This window comes from Bacillus rossius, chromosome 6 (assembly GCF_032445375.1).
Source record: "Bacillus rossius redtenbacheri isolate Brsri chromosome 6, Brsri_v3, whole genome shotgun sequence".
Lineage (NCBI taxonomy): Eukaryota > Metazoa > Arthropoda > Insecta > Phasmatodea > Bacillidae > Bacillus > Bacillus rossius.
Window position 1 is genome coordinate 41142407 of NC_086334.1, and position 21294 is coordinate 41163700.

Here is a 21294-nt window from a genome sequence, read left to right on the forward strand (position 1 = left end):
GTTTTGGAAGATTTTGTTTATACTCCAATGCATGGTTGGTACCCCGTTGCGCTATGAAAAATTTAGGATATTTTTTAAGGACCACTTTACTTCATCTGATTTACATCTGATTGGCCGATTCGATCAAATAGCCAACAAATTTTAGAACCTGTCCAAAATATCAGATGAAAATCAAAGCTATCAAATTCGTCATACGAACATGGCTGCGATACTGACGTTTTCGGTGTCTGCGTAACCCTCCAACTAAACTGGAAGGTGTTGAAAGTGAATGTTTGACAGTATGACAGTGCCCTACAACGAGTTTATAAACTAGGTACCTACACAAGAAACGCAAGAAAAGCACTAGACGCCAACATTATAAATAACCAACGCAAGACGCAAACAATAAAAACTAAGTTTAAAAATATCCATTTGTAAATTACTCAAGAAGAAAAAAAAAGCAATCGTTAGTCATGAATCAACTTCTTTTATTTCTGCTAGCGTTTCAGCATTCTATAACTGCAGCGGAAGTGTTGTCAGTTGTTTTTTTTTTTGTGAAGTAATATGTTGAGAAGGCTACCACTATCTCATATCAGACGCGTCATAGTTTTATTAACTAAACCGTCGCGCAGCAGAAGTAAATGACGATTTGAAGTCAAATTATCAATAATTTTCGTGGAGAGAAAAAGAAACTATTAAAGAAAAGAAGTTCGACAAATAAAAATATATTACTATTTCGAGCTGTAGGTTGTAGACTTCTTGCGTATTTTATAAACTACCGTATTTTTTTTTGCGCTCTTACGTTTCTTGCGAAGTTTATAAAACCAGTCTTATACCCTTATTCATGCACTCATTGTCCCGTCGCACTCTTCAACAGCCGCTGCAGAGCTACCTCGCGACGTCAGTCGGTGGCCAGGCGTGCGAATGTGCGCGAAACGCAGCAGCAAAGAAAAAAGAAGAGGAGTTTGGAGGAGGGGGGGGGGAGCTCGTGACTGCCGTCCGACGAGGCGCCAACACGTCGTGAACGGCGGCTCGTTTGTCGGCGCAATCTGCCATCGGCGCGGCTCGCGACTGGCCGAGGCAGAGCGAAGCCTCCCTCCCCTTGCATCATCCTCACTCGTAACAGTGTTCCATTTCCGGCACGACGCAGCCAGCCGTGGCCTCATTTCACTTGCGCAGCCAATATTCAGTCGCGTCGACTCATCGGGCGCTAGCGAGGTCACCTCTCCCGTGGTGTGCGCAGTGGCGGCAAAAACAATACTTTTCAAGACGTCAGATATCTTAAGAGGCCACTCCAGTGTTTCAGGGGCACTACGCAACCCGCGTTAACCTCATAAGATTCAATGCTATTTTCATTTTGCTTATAACTTATTAACTAATATAGATTTCGAAATGATGCTTGCTTGATATGTAAAACAACGATGCTCTTCTCAAAGCCCCTTTCTTCAAAAACGTGCATAAATTACGGTTTTATACTAATATTTACTAATATGCATAAGTGTATTGTCTAGGTTTGAACAATAATTTATGCACGATTTTGAAGAAAGGGTTTTGATAAGAGCATCGTTGTCTTACATATCAAGCAAGCATCATTTCGAAATCTATATTAGTTAATAAGTTATAAGCAAAATGAAAATAGCATTGAATCTTATGAGGTTAACGCGGGTTGCGTAGTGCCCCTGAAACACTGGAGTGGCCTCTTAAGGGGCCCGTATGGTCAAGGGGTGTATTTGTGTTAGTGAGGCGGGACGATAAGAGCGACGATCACTGGTTCCACAAGCGCGGTATCGCTTCTAAGCGCCAAGGCTCCAACTGCCACGTAGTCTTCTCGTCGTGCATTTGGGCAACTATGAAGTTTGAGCGGTGACTGTAACATTACATGGCGGAGAAACGAAGATAAAGGCGTAATGCAAGGTCCTCGAGTGCTTTCATGAATCTGTGCCGGTGTATGCCTAAAAATCACTCTGAAAACACGCCTTTTAGCCATTTTCACTCTTATGGAAAATAAAGTTTGACAGACTAATCCGGAACCAAAAAGTACTTCCTTCCCTCAGCGAATTATTAAATGCTTTTAGGTACACAGACCCCACTCGGATATCTTGAGTAGTTTTGAAATCGCGTTGTTTTTACTGAAGCTCTGCGCACCGTGTGTGTGTGCCTGGGGCCTTAAGGGGCTATGTCTACCACCCAAAATCCTCTTTCCTCGCCCACAAACAGCCCCTTCGAAGATTCGAAGGCGAGTCCGCCGCTGGCTGTCCAGAGGATCCACATCAGACATGTGTCTGTCCATGTAACGTGGCTCAAATTAGACAGTCTGCATGTCGTTCCGCCACTGCTGATCTGCCGAATGTGCTTTTAGACAACTTCATTGTTGTGTTCTGTGATCGCGAGCTAACATCATGCGATGTTTTGAAAGTTGACAGTTGGGAAACGGGACACCACCGGCACTTCCTTTTCAGAACTTAGCAAATTTGAGACAAGTTACACGACAGGGGGCCTTACCTTCTGATTGCGAAATCTCGTGGCAGTCTGCGCAAAGAACGATCCAGCCAACGACCAGCTGTTCTACTTTCAAACTAGCTTCACTCAGGCCGGTATTCCAAAACACAAAAAAAAAGTTTACGTGTTGAATATGCTACAACTGTACCCCAACCGTGTTCCTAGTGCACGACAGGGCACGGCCAGTCCCTTGTTTTTGACGTGACGTCTAATAAATCGATGAACGCCGGCTGCACGCACGAAAAAAGAAGAATCATTTTCCCGTTACGCTCATTGTCCCGTTACGTTCATTGTACGCTTGTGCCGCATCTATCTCTCTTCCACTCGATTGGAACAACCGTCGATTTGACTTTTTCGAGGCACATTAAACTTGAAACACTCCCATTCGTTTCCTACTTTTCCTATCATCGACCTATCCTTAACAGAATAACACAGATTGGAAGGAAGTTAAATAGCAAACATGTATAAAAGTTATAATTAAAATAATCTGTTCGTTAAAGTAATAAAAATATTTGAATTAATGAGTACAAATAAAAGTAAATTTATCAATTAAATTGTAGATTTCATTTCACTCCTTTTTTGTATCCATACAAAATAGTGATAATTCAATAAAAATGATTCAATTTTATTCATAAAAGTATGCAATCATTTCATCAATGTTTTGTTATGATGTCACGTTAAACTATCGTCCGTAAACCGTCTTTACAGACAACCAATTTTTTAGGGAACGAATGTTGGTGCCTTATCCGTTGCCGATCTGTTGCCAGAATTCCGCGCATGAGCTCACTTTTTCGTTGATTTCGTCCAAATGACAGATCCGCGTCGGGGGACGTTCCAAACGTGTTTGTGTGCCAAATAAAACTTTATGATATCGAAACTATCCGGAAATACATTTTGTACACTTTAATGGTAATAACAAGAAATTATAGTATTTTAAACAGAGAAAATTATAATTCTTGTGTGATGGTGCTGTTATCTCTAGTATTTTTGCCGCAACAATTGCATCGATGATTGCAAAACGACCGCTAGAATGCTTTGAAACCATTTTCTAGCCTCGCATAGGCAACAGTTCATGAAAATTGTTGCCGATTTGTTTACTGGGATTTTTTTGGACACGTTCTGGAATACAGCCCACCAGTTAGGTTACGATTGTATCACAAGGTACGTAGTGCTTGTTCGCTACCTTACCCCAAACGTCTTGGAATACCACCCTTAGATTTACCCACATGTACCTGGGGGTGAATGTGTTTCATGTTTGCGCCATGTTTCTCGCGAGCCTTGCTGGCTCCTAAAATATTTACGTCGCTGACCGTGAGAGTTTGTCGCCGTTTTCAAATACGTTAGTTTGTCACGTTGGTCAGCCTTCTTCCAGTCAAACGATACGTCATTAAACAGTTACGGACATTAAAATAGATAGTGAACTCGCGTGCTCTACATGGTATGTCCATGAATTCCCATAAAAAAAACTTTCGGAAAACAGCTAGTGTAACTTATGATTTAGGCTACACTAGCATATTTACATAACTATATGCGCGTACAAACAAAATCGCAAGCATTACTTCTTAGACATTGGTAGAAAATTAATTTTGACTACGCTTTAGGGTGGGAGAGAGAAACTGAGACATCCTATTTTTGTTTGAAGATTTTTTTTATGACCATAACAATTTTATATCATTAAATTTCAAAAATCTCCAAAAGCATACCATATAATTTGATGGAATACCTGGCTGATAAAAAAAAAGTTTCCCTGCAAAATCATTGACGTTTCGAATTTAACTCACATTTTGGGGACAATCACTACAACAGTAATAATACTGTAAATACGCATTATGTTATCGTTTTTGATAATTTACAATGTTGTGTGATATCTGCCTTAACGAAGGAAAATTTTCAATACTAAATATTAAAAAAATTGTTTTGGCATAGAAACTGTTGAAACCAGTAAATATGAGTTTTGTGTTCCCTAGTATACACGCTAAGAAATGTCCGTTTTAACACAGCAGCTATATCTCATTTGTTAACGCACTGTCTATGAAGCAACCGCACCAGCTAACCGCATTCCAAGCAGGGCTAAAACAGCTGTAATTGGCTCAATTACCCCTTCCTACGCAAACTCGCAACGTCGAGTGTTCCAGGAATTGTTAACAATCCACAAATAGTAGTTCGTGACGTTGATTTGGGCGCGCTGATATCTGTCGCACGATGTTTACACAAAAATTAAAACTTCTTAATTATTTTTTTAGTAGTCGGTTATGTTTCCTTTTTTTATATATTTTTGCGAGAAGAAACTACAAACAAATAAAAACACTTTGAATACCAAACCATTTGATTTGAAGAAGTAAAAAAAGTAGATATGTTAACAGTGTGAAAAATACATAAAGATAAACATTCCTTTCAAACTGAGTCCGGAATTTCGTCCACGAAGACGGACATAAAGTCATGTCACGTAAAGTGCTTTAAATTAGACAATTCTAGGTATTATACTGTCAGTGTTGTTGTCAACTAACCTCTTTTGTTGCTTTGCAAGTGACGGTCGTGTAATGAGAACCACTAGAAGCACTATTTTTTTGAGAACTGTCCAAAGTGGTGCAAGTTACGTGTCGTAGACTTCAGCATCGCTTGAGCAGCATTAAACGTGATCCAAGAATGCTATATGTTGCATTTACATTTAAAATCGTGACTTTTTGACGTGACAACGTCTAATAAATCGATGAACGCCGGCTGCACGCACGAAAAAGTGTCCCGTTGCGCACATTGTCCCGTTACGATGTGTCCCGTTAAGCTCATTGTACAATTTCGCCGCATCTATCTCTCTTCCACTCGATTGGAACAACCATCGATTTGACTTTTTCGAGGCACATTAAACTTGAAACACTCCCATTCGTTTCCTACTTTTCCTACCATCGTCCTATCCTTAACAGAATAACACAGATTGGAAGAAGTTAAATAGCAAACATGTATCAAAGTTATAGTTAAAATAATTTCTTCGTTAAAGTAATAAACATATTTGAATTAATGAATGCAAATAAAAGTAAATTTATCAATTAAATTGTAGATTTCATTTCACTCCTTCTTTGTATCCATACAAAATAGTGATAATTCAATAAAAATGATTCAATTATATTCATAAAAGTATGCAATCATTTCATCAATGTTTTGTTATGACGTTGTCACGTTAAACTATCGTCCGTAACCCGACATTACAGACAACCAATTTCTTTTTGTTGTTGTTCTGGCGGATGGTATCTGAATCCCAAACTATTCAGATATTTATTTTGTTTCAGGGAGAGAACGGGACCCCTGAGGCCTCCCCCCCCCCCCCCTTCGCTCCGCCGCTGACGCCGATCCGCTACGAGGCTACGATAAGCTCGCCGGAAGTAGTTCGCGACGGAACCAGCTTCCGTCCAAGTTCCAACAAACTTCCCGACGAGCGTAGCAGACAAACTCCATGGCTTGCGACAACCTATGGTGCGTTTACTATCTTTCTTTCCAACGCACGATTTCTGCTAATATCACTGCCCTTGCTTTCGATGTGCTCTGTTGCCAAATACACGCCATTGAGCACAAACGTTTTAGATACAACTTTATAATGGCTGTACTTTTATATTTAATGTATCCCAAAATTGTATTTTGTGGGGGAAAAAAATTGAACGATAATTGTGGAAATACATTTTCTTGTATATGATCAAAAGCATTATCTGATACTATTAAATTTAAACTACCTAGGATACCTAACTGAAAGAAGCTATCTTTGTTGCAATCTTTTATAACAAATATTTTTGTATAATTAAAAATTAAAAATTTTGGCTCCATGTATGCATAGCTAATAATTTAATGGAATGCATTGTTATTCGTCATGTGACTGCTACAGAATAGTTTATTCTGTAAAATAATAATTTGTGTTTAACGTTGAATTACTTTTTTTTTTTCCTTTTCAGAACAGTCTTCCAGTCTACATATTTTTCTGTCTTAATTATTGTGAATTGATCAACTTCATTGCGTACAAATGAAATACCGTTTGGAAAAAGACTGCAGAGAATCCGTTAACACAAACAAATTATGCAGTATTTATATTAAATGACAGTTTCGTTAGGTTTGCATAAGTAAAAGTACCCTTACTGTTCTGAAACAGCGCATGTAATTATGCTGAGTAGTTAAGGAAGTTGAAGCGAGTAAGTTGAAAACTGTTCTTTTCTCGTTACTCGCTTGTCATAAGAATGTTTTTTACTGGCTCTCAACTTTTTTTTTAAATTAGGAATAAAAATACGAAAGAAAACCAAACAAATTAAAGAAAGGGTAGCTCCACGCAACATCTTGTGGGCGAATATGCGAGTTTATTTTGATGTGTGCAAACTGCACTCGGAGTTGGTGATAAATCATACACACTTATGTTTTTTTGTAGATTTAGTAGCTAACGACGCAACTGGATGATGAAATTTACCAGTCCGCTTCTTAGTATAGTTTACAGAAATTAAGTTACCACGAAATAATCTTACAATATTTGAACATTAAGTTGAAAAATATTAGACCTCATGATTTGAAAAAAAAAATTACTTATCCACATAAAATTTCTCTAGAACGGAAACTATTTATTAAATAGCACGGTGAATGTGTTTTAGAAAGAATGAAAACAGGCGCTTAAATATTCGCGGGTAGTCTACAATAGAGGTATTGCACATTTCCCATTCAGTGAACGTCTTCCACTGTTTCTATTAAAAATTATCTGTTTCTACCATCTTACCGTCACGTCTCCTGGTTAAACACAACAGACAAAGAAACAATAGCGGAAACTTACCAACATCCCATCTTCGATATTAAAACGTCTGGTGGTGGCACAAAAAATAAAAACTGTGCCACAAAACTAAAACAATAGCCCAACACAAACCCAAGATGATTGCATGAAAGGAAAGTAGACGTTAGGCATACACCAGGTGCCGTGGAGTTGAAAAAAAAAATATTATTTAACCGTTTATACTCGTATTTTGTCTCAGTACATAGTTTTAAAGGGGTAGTACATGATGTCCATAAAAGACGGTCCAAGTTTCAATAGTGTAAGTTTCATTTCAACTATAAACACATCAATTTATACATCATATTGAAGGTAAACTAATCTAGTTATTTACTAATGTTCAATATGTGCAATAGTTATACGGCACACAGCCAACCGAAAGTCCAATCCTCCCCACGCTTTGGTTAACATGTCCTGAGTAATGGAGGCTTCTTCAACTCTGCGTCTCAACTTTGGAAAGTCATTAGTTAGCGCCGGAACGTAGACACGACCTTTTATAAATCCCCGAAGGAAATAATCTAATCATCTGGCTTTAAAGCATGTAGCAACTGTAACCAGTGCGGCCGCTTGTGTAAACGTGTTCCTAAAACCTTCCACAAGATAGTCTTTGGCAACTTAAGTTCAAGGCTGTTTCCGAACAGATGTCTTATGACTACGCATGTAAGGTGCTCAGACTCGGTCAACATCCTGTACAGACACTTTTGGACGTCCAGTACTTTATCCTTTACAAACACATCCGGTCGTTTCAAATTGCCTACAACACCATTGTCGGATGTTTTTGCCACATGGGGGATCACAATTAAACTTTAAACGAAACGCGCTTTAATAGAAATTATAGGTTTACTCTTAGCAAATTACAGAACACAATACGCTTTACGCTCAGGAGTCGCCAGTTTGCGTAGGTGGCGCTGCAAGCGACAAAACAACAAAGCAGCATACACGCATGTTACTCTTCAATTGTGACCTTGAACCAACTTTCTACAACGTTTACAGTTTATGCTATTAAAATTTATGAATGGGACATAAGACCTAAGAGCACTGCACAGCGTCGGTTCCTTCTACAATAAGTACTAAGACAAGTACAAAGTGTTTACTTTTTAATGCGGTCAAGTTCTCTATATGATACAGTACTTACCATTGGTTGTAAAGAAAGTAGGGGAATGTATGATGTCATTGAAGTTGGCCAATGATGTATGGAGGAACGAAGGGAAATATAGTATGCAATATTGGTAACAGTGAAAGACTGGACATGGTCGAGAAAATAAACAAGAATGATAGAGCGAGTTTTAGAGCGATAGTAGCGGTCGTGGTAAGCGTAGGAGTGAAGTGATAAATTGAATAAAATATATTTATAAAGTGAATAAATAAGTACACAATAAGTTTTTCGTAGGTAGGAATATTTTTATCGAAGATTTGTGGTGACGAGTGTAGTAGTTACAACATAAATTAAAGAATTATGTTTATTTATTTTTAGTTAATATCACGGTACAGTGTATAGAAAGAATGTGTGGTTGTGATTGTAGTAGTGACCAGGAAAGTCACGGTTCGTGTATCACGATATTGTATTAATTAAATGGTGGGATGGAAAGTATTTATGGTATACATTTAATATATACAAGAGTAATATTGACATTAAACTATTACTGCTATAAAGGCATTAAGTTAAGTTTTTTAAATAGTTTTTGGTAGTGTCGTATGTTAATTTCGTTTACTGTGTTAGGTGATATGACTAACCCTACCATATCGCGATAAACGTGTATGTGTGTGTGTGTGTATATATATATATATATATATATATATATACATACATACATACATACATACACACACACACACACACGTTTATCGCGATATGGTAGGGTTAGTCATAAAGTCAATTACCGAAATGTACATTCTTACGTACAAGCGCGGGAATTGGCGTTTTGCACGGGTTAGAGTCACATGCTTGTTTTGAAAAGATACTACTATTGTTGAGAAAATATACGGAAAAGTAAAGAATATACTTACGGTATCGTGTTCTATACTGCAGTATTCTTTACGATACCCGATACGTTTAAATCGTGGTAAAAAAAATTTAAATATACAAATGTGGTATCGCAAAATACAATAAACCGGGCGGAATTATAGTACACAATTCGACACCATGGGAAATGTATTTTCGGTATCGTGTTTTTATTCTTTAATAGGAAGAACTGTAATATAGAATTCAATGCCCGCAAGTTAGTTTAATAAGTAAACTTTTATTTTGCAACATAAGCACGCGGATGCCACCCGCCCTTGTCCCGTAAGAATGTAGGGGTTGTATTGACGTCAGCGTCTCCATGTTGGTGACGTCATAAATACTGTTATGATATCGGGATCTAGTCCCATTAGTTATTCAAACCAACATAAGGTTAGAGTTGACGATGAAATGGATCATATGAGGAAAAACAAACTAAAGCGTAATTTATATGTTTAAAAAAAGTAAAAAAAAATGTAAACTTCAACAAAAAATAATAATTTTACATGTAAACTACCCTAAATTAATTAAAGGGATACACCTACCGCAATTAAATTAAAAGTTGCCAATCTAAGAAGAAAATGGCATTCCATTAAAATCAATATCACCCACATTCCCACACAGATCCATTGCAATTTAAGTAAACTACAAAATGACCATGCTAAGCAAAGATTTTTTTTCAGCCTGTATATCAAGATAATTACCTACATTTTTCAATTGTCTTGCGGCCAGTAGCGGGAGTATAGGACGGGCAATGTGGGGGAAACCCCCTTCCACCCTATTTTCCCCCATAACCTCTTCTACAACTAAAAAATAATAATAATAACAGTTGGAGATAAAGTTATATATTCCAGTATGTACTTGACCTGTTAAGTCAATATTATTTTTTGTGTGTAAATTTTTTTTATTATTATTTTAGTGCTACTCAAATTTGGGCGTTATTTAACTTGCTACTCTTAAAAACCCGATAAAAATCATACGTTTAGATAATAATTTTTCAAGAAGTCAGAAATGCGTTAAAATAGGCGCCAAAATTGTTATAAAATTTTTTCAACAATGTGGACTCTAGATTTCACCTGCAACTATTCCGCCTTTCGCAATCACCAATATTCAAAGTTAACTGCCACAACTTGTCCCCTAGTACAATTCATTTTAGAGTCTGCTGCTCGTGTGCAAAACATCCCAATAAACATTAATTTGTTAAATGAAGGTTATATTATAAAAGTTTTGGTTTTGCGTGCGAATGTGTCTCAACATAATAACGAACATACAACGTACGTGTGTGTGTTTTAAGTATACTGCATAAAATTGTTTTAACAATAACCCTACCATAGACAAGTTTAAAACCAATCACTTTTCTTACTGAAATGCATATGAAAATTTTATGGAGGCCCACAAAAATTCAAGCACTTATCAAATATGTAAATTTTTAAGCACACTTAAAATATTCAAGGTCCTTTGACAATCACGAAATGTCATAAGAATTAGCGAACGTCTATTCCATGAGACTGTTACATTCACCAAACACATATAAATAGGTATTCTTTACATTTATGTCAGTGTAATAAATGGAACTGTTCCAACAATGTACCCGTAAGGGTGGTAACGTTGAGTAAATAATTTCTTAACTTTAAATATTATTTAATCACAAGTGTCAACAATAATCGCGAAGCTATTGCAAAAAAAAAATAGTTTCGCAAATATTAGCGACTATTTGTTTTGTGTTGAAAATGTATGATTGGAACAAAACACAACAATCCTCCATAAAAGACTAACATTTAAAATAAAATTTGGCTTTGCATGAATTTTAAGGTAAATAAATACATATATAACACGACGAGATACATAAATACGTTAGTAGCGATATTATAATAACGTTATTAGTAATACTGTTTAACGCTGATTGTTTGACGTACCGTGTTTACATTCCTGGCGCCAGCATCCAAACGTAATCAAACACTTCACCACCGCGAAAGAGAAAAAACACGCATGTACGCAGCCCGCAACTACCCGCCTGACCCAATTTTACCACCGCTCGCGACCTGACGGACGGAGGCAACAAGGCAGCTGCGCTCCAGCCGCTTACGTGCCGGCCCGCAGACTGACGGGCGAACCCCGTCTTACCACCAACAGAACCCCGGCCGAGCGGCCCGGCCTCGGAGGATAAAGGCGCGGCGAGGGACCACTCCTCCCGCCTCGCTGCGGCCGCCTCGGAGGAACCGGCGGCGGAGCGGCCTCGCGACGCAAACGGTTGAAGCACAATTTTAGAATTTTTTTTTTTTGACGTGACAACGTCTAATAAATCGATGAACGCCGGCTGCACGCACGAAAAAGTGTCCCACTACGGATGTCCCACTACGGATGTGCCCTGTTTGTACGCATGCGTGGCATCTCTCTTCATGCTCATTGTACGCATGCATGGCATATTTCTTCCACTCGATTGGAACAACCATCGATTTGACTTTTCAAACATATTTTCGTCGTTTGAATTATTAATATTACGTAATTTAACGATCGTCCACCTATTTTCAGCACAATCGGTACGGTTATTTAAAAGTAATGTTGAATATTCAAATACGTTTTGAACCAACAATTGTGTTTTACAGTTACACATAATAATTCAAATTGCACCCGGGATCTTTTGCACAATGTTTTAAAAAATATTGTAACACATTATAAATAAGTTTGGTGTATTTGGGATGCGTATTTGTTATGAAATCGTGTTATAAAAACGAAATAATATTATTCCCCTAGCGTGAACAAATTTTTTATTATCATTATATACCATCTGAAACTATTAATTTTCATGATTGGCCTTGTGGTCTTGCGGTTAGCGTTGTTAATGTATATTGCGAAGGTTGTCGGTTCGAACATGGGCGCAAATCTGTAGGATTTCCAGGGGGGGCCGTGAATTATGTGGTTTAAGAATTTTACGCTAGAGGTCAACCGAAACAAGTCTTCTCTGGATGATAAGCTCGTATGTTATATACACTTTATTTTTACGTAAGTGATATTAACAATAAAGCAGAGCAACATATGTTTTAGTAATTATTAATTAATGACTATAAGCAGTGATCTCTCAAACATGTTTGAATAATTTGCTAACCTAAATACATAAAATATCCATGAAAAAATATATAAAATAATATACGTGAATAGAATGCAAATATATAACACCCCACCCATACATTACCATTTTCCAAAAGTGTTTATTCTAATTTCAATTAAAAAATAAATGATTCAATTAAAATAAAACAAATATTTAAGGGGGGCTCCCATACAACAAACGTGAAAACAGAATAAAATTTCACAAATGATGTATTTCTGTTGCCGCTATAACAAGAAATACTAAAACAGAATAAAATAAATATTTAAGTGGGGCTCCTATACAACAGACATGATTTTTTTTTTGCCGTTTTTATAGATAATGGTACGGAACCCTTCGTGCGCGAGTTAGACTCGCACTTTGTCGGGTTTTTTTATGCCACATCACATAATTACTGCGATTCAAATGCTGTTCGTAAAATTCTTTGTTCACAGTTTTTGATGCGCCCTAAAAACCCAAAGCGCCAAAGCTAATAAACGGATCAACATCAAATGAACGATCGAATCATATTAAAACCCTTAAAGACTATTTTATTAAGTAAAGGCATCAACCAAGTAAAAAAGAAAAAAAACTTAATGACACAAATGAAAAATCTCGGAGATAGAACTATGAAATGTATCCTTCAGCTAATTAAACTACATACATTTCTCGGCTTATATTTAGATAATCAGTGTTTTGGCAGTGAATTATTTAGTTCAAATATGCCGCTTGATTAATTATTAAAGAGACGCGTTTGCTTCCTTATTAACTTAAATACGGATGTGTAACGTTTAAATACTTCTTTCTCACTCTTACTTCTGTTTACTCGTGCAGTGTTGCAGTTATCAAATAACAAATGTTATAAAGTGATTATCGGCCATGAATTGTGAAAATTATCGATTGATAATAAAAGGGGAGTGATTTTAAATTCCATATTGACGAGGAAAAAAATTATTCCCTGTATATTCACATGTAACGTACAGAGCAGCTAGCCTTACAGAATGGAGATGAGCTAAAAAAATTCCAGAAAATGGTATATAAGTTTCAGTTCGTAAATAAACTAAATTCTGCTATAATTACTGTTAAAGTATTAAGTTGTTTATTTACTGGAAAAAATATTACATAATCACTTAAATAAAATATATTACCTAAATAATAGTCACTACTTATAAAACAATCAAGCTTACCAGGTGAGAATCAGATTCTGTTTTCCGTGTCTTCCGCGTCACGAACTTATCCATGTTGATGTTTGCCAAGAAAGCAGAAGACTGGCGCACACGAGAGCAAAACCACTTTAAATCAGACTACCTGAAACCTATTATACTGTCGTTTCAGAGTACAAGGTAGTGTGGGTAACAATGGGGAGGAAATGCTAACGGAACCTTACCTTAGCTTCGTCCTTTGGAATGAACGGTTTCTAGGAATTAAGGGTTTCAAAGTTCTCACTGAAAAACTCCATACCATAGCTTTCGCAGAAGGGGTAAGGGAAAATAACTACGGAACTCGAAGGTATGAATGTAAAGCATGTCAAAGTGTCTGTCGTCGTTGTAAATAATAATCTGATATATATATGATGTGTACACCATTAACTTTAAAATCACGAAGTGCCCCCCCCCCCCAAGGGGGGGCCCATTAATTCCAGGGGGGGCCCGGGCCCCCCTGGCCCCCCCGGGATCTACGCCCATAGGTTCGAATACCGGCAGATGCGAAGTTTTTTTTTGTTCTTGTAAAAATAAATACGACGTACGCAACATTTCAAAAGTAATAAATATATTTGAATTAATGAATGCAAATACAAGTGAATTTATTAATTAAATTTTACATTTCATTTCACTCCTTTGTATCCATACAAAATAGTGATAATTCAATAAAAAATGATTCCATTTTATTCATAAATATATGCAAAGGTAGATTTTATCATACAAAAGATAGAAAAATTAAAAAAAAATTCTTTCTCAAACAATATAACATTTTTAATGCCTAAATGGTTTGGTTGCAAAAACCTATTACGGCTCAGTCTCAGGCCGAATATGAAATTTACTTTTCTTCTGGATCAATCATTTCATCAATGTTTTGTTATGACGTTGTCACGTTAAACTATCGTCCGTAAACCGACTTTACAGACAACCAATTTTTTTTTTGTGTGTAACATCTCAGCTCTCGGTATTTGGAAGGAGTAATTTCGTGAATTGAACGGAAGTCGCACGGAACGGTGCTGCCATCAGTGGCGGATGTCACAACCCAAAGTTCACAAAATGGATGGTAAACGTTTTAGTATTAAATGTTTGATAAATTTTAATAAGATGTGCAGTATTTAAATAAAATTCCTTATATAAAATCAGCTCCAAAGCCGGGGTTTAGTATTTTTTTTTCTCGAATCTTTTTCACTTTTATCTGAGCCGTTTCATTATATAGTTAAAAATTCCGCTCTGAAAATGAAATAATTCTATAATCGACGTAGCTTCTCCGGCAGCGAATTCTAGCGGCGGTTGCGGAAACTACGCGTGATCAGCGCCCATTAATATCGTTAAATACACAAGTTGCGTACTTTTATCACGCTCGGCATTATTTTAAAGAATTCAACGTTATCTTTCTTGCCTGAGTTGCAATATGAGAACGCACGAATTTTCTCATTACGCTGGCGAGTGCTGCAAGAATCCAAAACATGTTTTTTTTTTTAAATTTAATTATCTAAGTTAATAGAGGATACGTCCTAGCCGTAGACGATTCTTGATAAAACAACATTCATTGTCTGGCACTTTTATTTCATCTGTAGTCGCGTGCGTGATGCTTATAAACTATAACTTTTTGATTAGTATCAAAGAATTTGAAAATAACAAAATTGTTTGGGAAGATATTAGTTATGCCATGTTTTGCCTAAAATTAGGATATTTGCTCATAAATAGAAATTATAACAAAAGTAACTCACAGTTAAAAATCACACTTAAATGCCGCTTTGAAACTTTTGACGGTGAGAACACACGGAGTTTCGACACGTTTCCGTTATGAAAGTTCCATCGCAGATTGTGTCAAACAAGTAAATAAAGGAATTGGCCTGATGTATAGAGGTTATAATGGGTGTAGTGTGCACTGGGCACTGACAAAGAGTGGCTGAACCGAAGTGTACACTCGGTCTCGGATAAATACCGCTTTGATCCACCCCGATCCCTGCAGCCATTCCCGCGACCCTTCAAAGTCCTCTTCAGGGACGGTTGAAAATGAACTACCGTGCTCACCCCGCCACACTATGCTCACCCATGAATGAACTAACCACTCCCCTCCTTCCCTGTTCCCCCTCTCATACATCACCACCCCTCCCCCCATCCTTGAAACACCCCCCCCCCTCCACCAACAGCTCAGCAGTGCGTTTGAAGACGACGTCCGCCATCAGCGAGAATAGCCTTCTACGACTTTCTTCCGCGCCAGTAGCGCAATTTAGTTGATTAGCACCCTTCCTCAGCGTGTCACGTATTAATTTTTTTTTTCAGCCGAGTAACGTGATAAACAAACATAAACGTACACCTGTAAACCAGGATTTTCTTGGCAGCTCTTGCGTATACATTCGACAAGGCAAGCTTTTTTTGCTTAGAACCCAAAGTCCGAAATTACTCATATGCTGTTAGAAATTCCAATTGAATTAATGATTTGTCAACAAAGAATGCACTGGTGGGCTCAAAGGGTTGATGGGGGGGGGGAATATATCAACCCCTTTCCCCTTAAGTTATAAAAATAATATGCAATGTCTCGGTGAAGGCATTGTGTTATTTTGGGTGATGCATTTTACAACACAATGTTTATATTCCGGTCCAAACTCCTTGTTGGAAATTTTTTGAGTACACGAATCATAAATTTATTTATTTTGTTAAATTACCGCCACGGATAAATTTCTTTTGTATCCGCCAATGAAAAAAGGCACCTCATATAAACGAATAATTCTTCGTGGTTCCAGAAAACTGGCCCTTCATATAAACTTCATCAGATTACTGCTTCTTAGTACTGCGTTAGTTTGTAAAAAGGATGCTTAGTGGAAGAAAACGCAAAATTCCAGCCGTAGTCTCGCAGACCCGTGGATAGCCTAGAATTCACAGGGATGAAAGCTACAACCGCTACCCGAACAGTAGTTCCGAAGTTTAAGGTTAGGTTTGTTTAGGTTCAGTCAGTTAAATAAATAATAGTTTTTTATTTTTTCCGGGAGGCTAGGTTAGATTATCATAACTAAAATTAAAGAATGGCTAGGTTAGGTTATCGTTGTTTAAATACTATATAACCATAAAACATAATTTTAATTTTATTTTTTCCCTAACCTAACTAAAAACCAGGTGTATTTTTTAGGAGGGATCCGGATAAGGGAAGGACCTAATTGCGTCACAGGCCAAAGATATTGTGTTTTTTTCAACGAGCGAACGGCAATCTTCGAAAAACGTCGAAACTATTCGGGTGTGGGTCTCACCCCTGTGAACTGCAGACGTCGCCAGGGTTACGAACGCTTCTTCTTCGACGAGAAACGAGCGACACGTGACTGTACTTGTCCGGGCGGTGATGTCGGTGTTGCCAACAAGTCATTGGGAAACTTCCGTGTCACAATTGATAATTTCCTGAATAATAATATTGTGGTGACCGTAGCCAGTTTAGAGACACCTGGTGACGAACGAATAGACAACCAAAGCAGGTGGCACCGTCGAAACGCCCTAGAGTGATGCAGTCACACCAATATCTGCAATAATTAAGATGTTTTTGAATAAGACGTTCTGATTGGTTGTGACGCGTTGCGGCACAACCGTCCGCTGGCCAGCTGAATAAGTAGGGCCGCGGTAGCAGAAGACGGGACACAAGTCACCGACTCCGACTCAGTACAGAAATAAAAAAATGAGACAAGACTTAACAAAGCGCGGTTTACACGGAAGCGGAAGACGCACGGGGGGGAAAATACGCAGACGTTGGCACGGGTTAGTCAGACGCCGAGGAACGAGAGACGTTAAGAAGATTACGTAGTGACGTAAAGACGTAAGACCAGAGCACAGTGACCGTCAGCGGGCAGCTTGGTATCGCTGTCCGACGGGGAAGGAATCGGCGCTAGAAAACGCCCGGTGACATCAGAACGCGTGAAGAGGTGCCACATGCATAACTTGGCCTCGGACGATGAGTTCTGCAGGAACGCCAGGAGACGGAAGATCCAAGACCTGTAACGAGTCAGAAGCAGTCGCGACATAGCGGACGTCGAGCAGGCCCGAGACAGCGCGTGTCAACCAGCGGCTGGACCAGGGGAGAGGCGGCACCAGCCAGTTCCGAGGAGGGACGCCGGCGAACGAGTGGATAGCAGCCGCCCGGCTCACGAGGTGCAACAGGTTCTGGGGGACCACTTGGGACCTCCGGACAAGGAACGCCTTCAGAGTCCTGGAGGGTGTGGCTGAAGTCCCTGCTCCCGGTGAACATCGCGACCCCAGGGTCCGCATCGCGAGCGCGTGTCGCTTGTTTGACGACGTCATCAGCGGTGGCGGGGCATGGGAAGGACAGCTACGGCAATACAAGGCAAGTTACGACGAGTACCCGCCCACAAGCATCTTTCTTTTTCTTAGCACCCAATAGACTCAGTTGATGAGCAGTGGCTCTCTGAATATAAGGCTTGTCAACATGGTTACAAAATTTATGAAATACATGTAGGTTATTATTACATACATAATGTATATATGTACAATATATACATTAGCTAGCATTAAAGTTATATTACAAATTTCTAATAATAATCAGCGGGGTTTTACGTAAAAGAGTCCTAGATGATAAGTTACATTTACAGTGAAAGAAAATAACTTTAGTAAAAGTATTTGTACGGGAAGTAACTATACCTCGATTTAAATATTGTAAATCACACTTGATTTTATAAATGAATTTTGTCCCTGCAACATTTTCTTTAACTTAAACTTTGAAGAAACAATCGAGGCTTTGTGAAGTAAGCGTTGAGCCCGTTATTCAGTTTGCACAGTTTGTAGTGAATGTTACTTTCTTACACCTAGGTCGCTAAGCAGAATGTGTAGGGATGAGAGCGACACATAAATTTTAGTGTTTGGATTTCACCACAGATAATTTTAGTTGTAAAATTTTGTTTGTGCAAGGCTCCCTTAAAGGCAGATACACGCAATTTGTATGCGAAATTAATTTAATGGTTAAGATTAATTTTTAATATTATCCCGTTTCAGCGCCTCGTGTGAACGAGCATTCGAGCCATCACAGAGCACAGTTCACATGGGCGGCTTTAAGATATTTGTAACCTGAAAAGGGAATGAGAATGTTTTTGAATAAATTATACGTAGCATACTTCGCTTTGATACCTTTTGTTAGATCATTAAAAAAAAAAAAAAGAGGTACAAATACCGACACTTCTGTTTTATCCTCATGACCTAAGTGTCTTATTGTCTGCCAATACGCAGGGCAACAATATCAAAACACTCAAAGTCGGGCATTTAAAAAATTTAAAAGAGAGCGCCAGTAATTTTTTTTTATACAAGAATAATAACAAGACATAAAATGACATCATAAAACTATAGTGCAGAACTGTACTGAAGGCAGAACTAAGCGTTGTTTGCAAAGGGGGGGGGGGATATGTTCCAACATAAAATAATGTCAATACATCTATTTTTGATTATTTATCTAAATTCATCCACAGCGAAATATTTCCGTGCATTGTGCACAGCTAACAAGCTATGTAAGTTCTTTAGAGAAGGGAACTTCAGTACATGTACGGGTATTTCCGTGCGGTTGGGTTGGCAACTCTTCGCGAGACCTGGGCGTGGGACCTCGCTGGATGATTGTGATGCTAGCGGGATCAGGGGGGAGGGGTCTATTCAGTGCCCTGCTGGACCACACCCAGGTAAACACACGTGGCGTGTGTGCTGTTCGACACGGCCCGCACCGCTTGTTTACGAACCCCCCTCCCCCCTTTTATATAGACACTAAAGGTCTTCAATCTCGCCTCCCTGGCCGCGACTTCATTAATCCTCGCCCCTTTGTCTTTGCCAAGGACATCAATCTCCCAGGAGGCCAGGGAATGTCTTAACGAATAAAGCAAGCTGTTTGCGGTGTCTCTCGTCACGGAGGTATTAATTAGTCTGTGGAGTGGGTGTCTGGCATTAACGGTGAAGTCACTCTGGTTTGGAATTGGTTAGTAAGACGAGCCGTAGCTGTATAAAGGGCTGATGCAATACGTGTGTTTAAAAACTTTAAACGGAACTCTCCACAAACAATAGTGAAAATGTCCATCACGAAGTGAGTATTGTTAAAAAAACAAATTCAAAACAATTTATAATAACTATTTTTTTTCCATCGAAATGGGGAGGGGGGGGGGGGGAGGTCACTTCACGCGGGCGAGACTCTTGAGGATGTGCCGAACAATCAAGCGGGACACCGTGTAGCGGATTAGCGGGTGCTACCTGTACCCGGTAGGTGGGGCCTCCCCTGGTTACCCGCTGACCGGTTTGCAGAGTCTACTGGCCTGCCTCGTCTCTATCATCCTCGTAACAGTATATTGACAGTTATTAACAGCTCTAGTGATTCCCAAAAAAAAAAAATATATATTCAGTACTTCAAAGTGGAAACTATTTGTAGCAGACAATCGTTACCATTTTATGCTTAAACGAATCGAAATATTAATAGCAGGATGGAAAATAGTAGGGGCAAAAAAATTTGAAACCAAGATGGCGAATTTTTTTTCTATCTCTTCTCCTTAAAGCGTGTGCATAAACGTGTGAAGTAGAACGCTATCGAACAAATGTGCCGTTATTTGACACGGCCTGCAACCGAAGCGAACTCAGGGGGTCGTCCGAATCCACGCCGACGATCTCTGCTCGGGCGAGGACGAGCGCACGAGGACGTTTCTGTGGCTTCCTGTGTCGCCAGTCGCTCGCTGTTATCACGCCCACTGGAGAGTGAGCGAGAGGGAGGGAGGGAGAGAGGGAGGGAGGGAGGAAGAGAGGGAGGGAGGGAGCTCTTCGCCCTGCGTGGGGGCGCGCCGGCTGTCGACCCATCAAGTCCAGAGGCCGTGCGACATACGGAAGGCTCTCGTTGGATCGATATTGTTTGAGAGTGTGGTTCGACGTATCGATATCCCTAGATCGAACCACGGCCGAGGCCGAGGTCGAGGTCGACGTTCTTTAAAACCATCGCTGGTATGTCGTCAGTGCCGAACTTTTCGTCGACATGAGAAAGACGTCAGTCAGTCAGTCAGCGCGCTGAGCCTGATAACCGATGGCTAACCTCTCGAAGTTAATCTGCTGTTTCAGAATAGTTCAGATGTGTCATGTGTGTCCTGAACCGACGCAGCCTCGACCAAAAAATACTTTAGTTTCAAGGCTAATTCAGTAAAAAAAAAAAACTAGGCGTGAAAGGAGATCCAAATTCTTTCCACGCTAACGTGATTCTCTTCTGGCAGTCTTTTTAATTATTTTTTTTAAAATTCAAACTCTATTTTACCTGGAAATTTTGAATATTTACACCTCCAAGTTAATAATTTGTCAGCAATCAGTCTGTCCCATAACTCAACGCCAAACCGAGAACAGTTGATAGGCCGGTAAATAACTGTTCTGAATAAAAATGTTTTTATAAATGTCTTAGTATTTGAGTTATAAGCAATTTTTTTAAGTTTTTAAATCCTAATCTTACACTAAATTATTAGATACTACGCAATCATAAATAACCCTACTTAAGTTTTCCATTTAATGTCCATATTTTTTAACAGGAACTTGAAATAAAATGGGTGCGTGTAATTGTGTACGCACGTTAGAAGTTATGCTTACTTGGTGAAGTAAAAAAAAACTATAATTTTGCATGTAAATAATTAATAGAAATAAAATAACTAAAGGACAGAGTTATATTATAATGTAAATTCAGTTGGTAAAGTATAAATTTGATTATATTAAAATAAGTACTAATTATATACTTGTTAAGTAATTA

At 38.7% G+C, this 21294-nt stretch overlaps 1 protein-coding gene across 2 annotated transcripts in view; it reads right to left on the minus strand.

Annotated features, from left to right (window-relative positions):
• Positions 1-15537, minus strand: part of LOC134533084 (disheveled-associated activator of morphogenesis 1) — a 271265-nt gene extending 255728 nt beyond the window's left edge. Inside the window, exon 1 of one of the 2 annotated variants that reach the window (XM_063370323.1) lies at positions 15499-15537. The gene's annotated coding sequence lies outside the window, so the exon portion shown is untranslated. Of the gene's footprint in view, positions 1-11182; positions 11370-15498 lie in introns of those variants that run through there. The other variant, XM_063370321.1, reaches the window with a different exon arrangement.
• Between the last annotated feature and the right edge of the window lie 5757 nt (positions 15538-21294).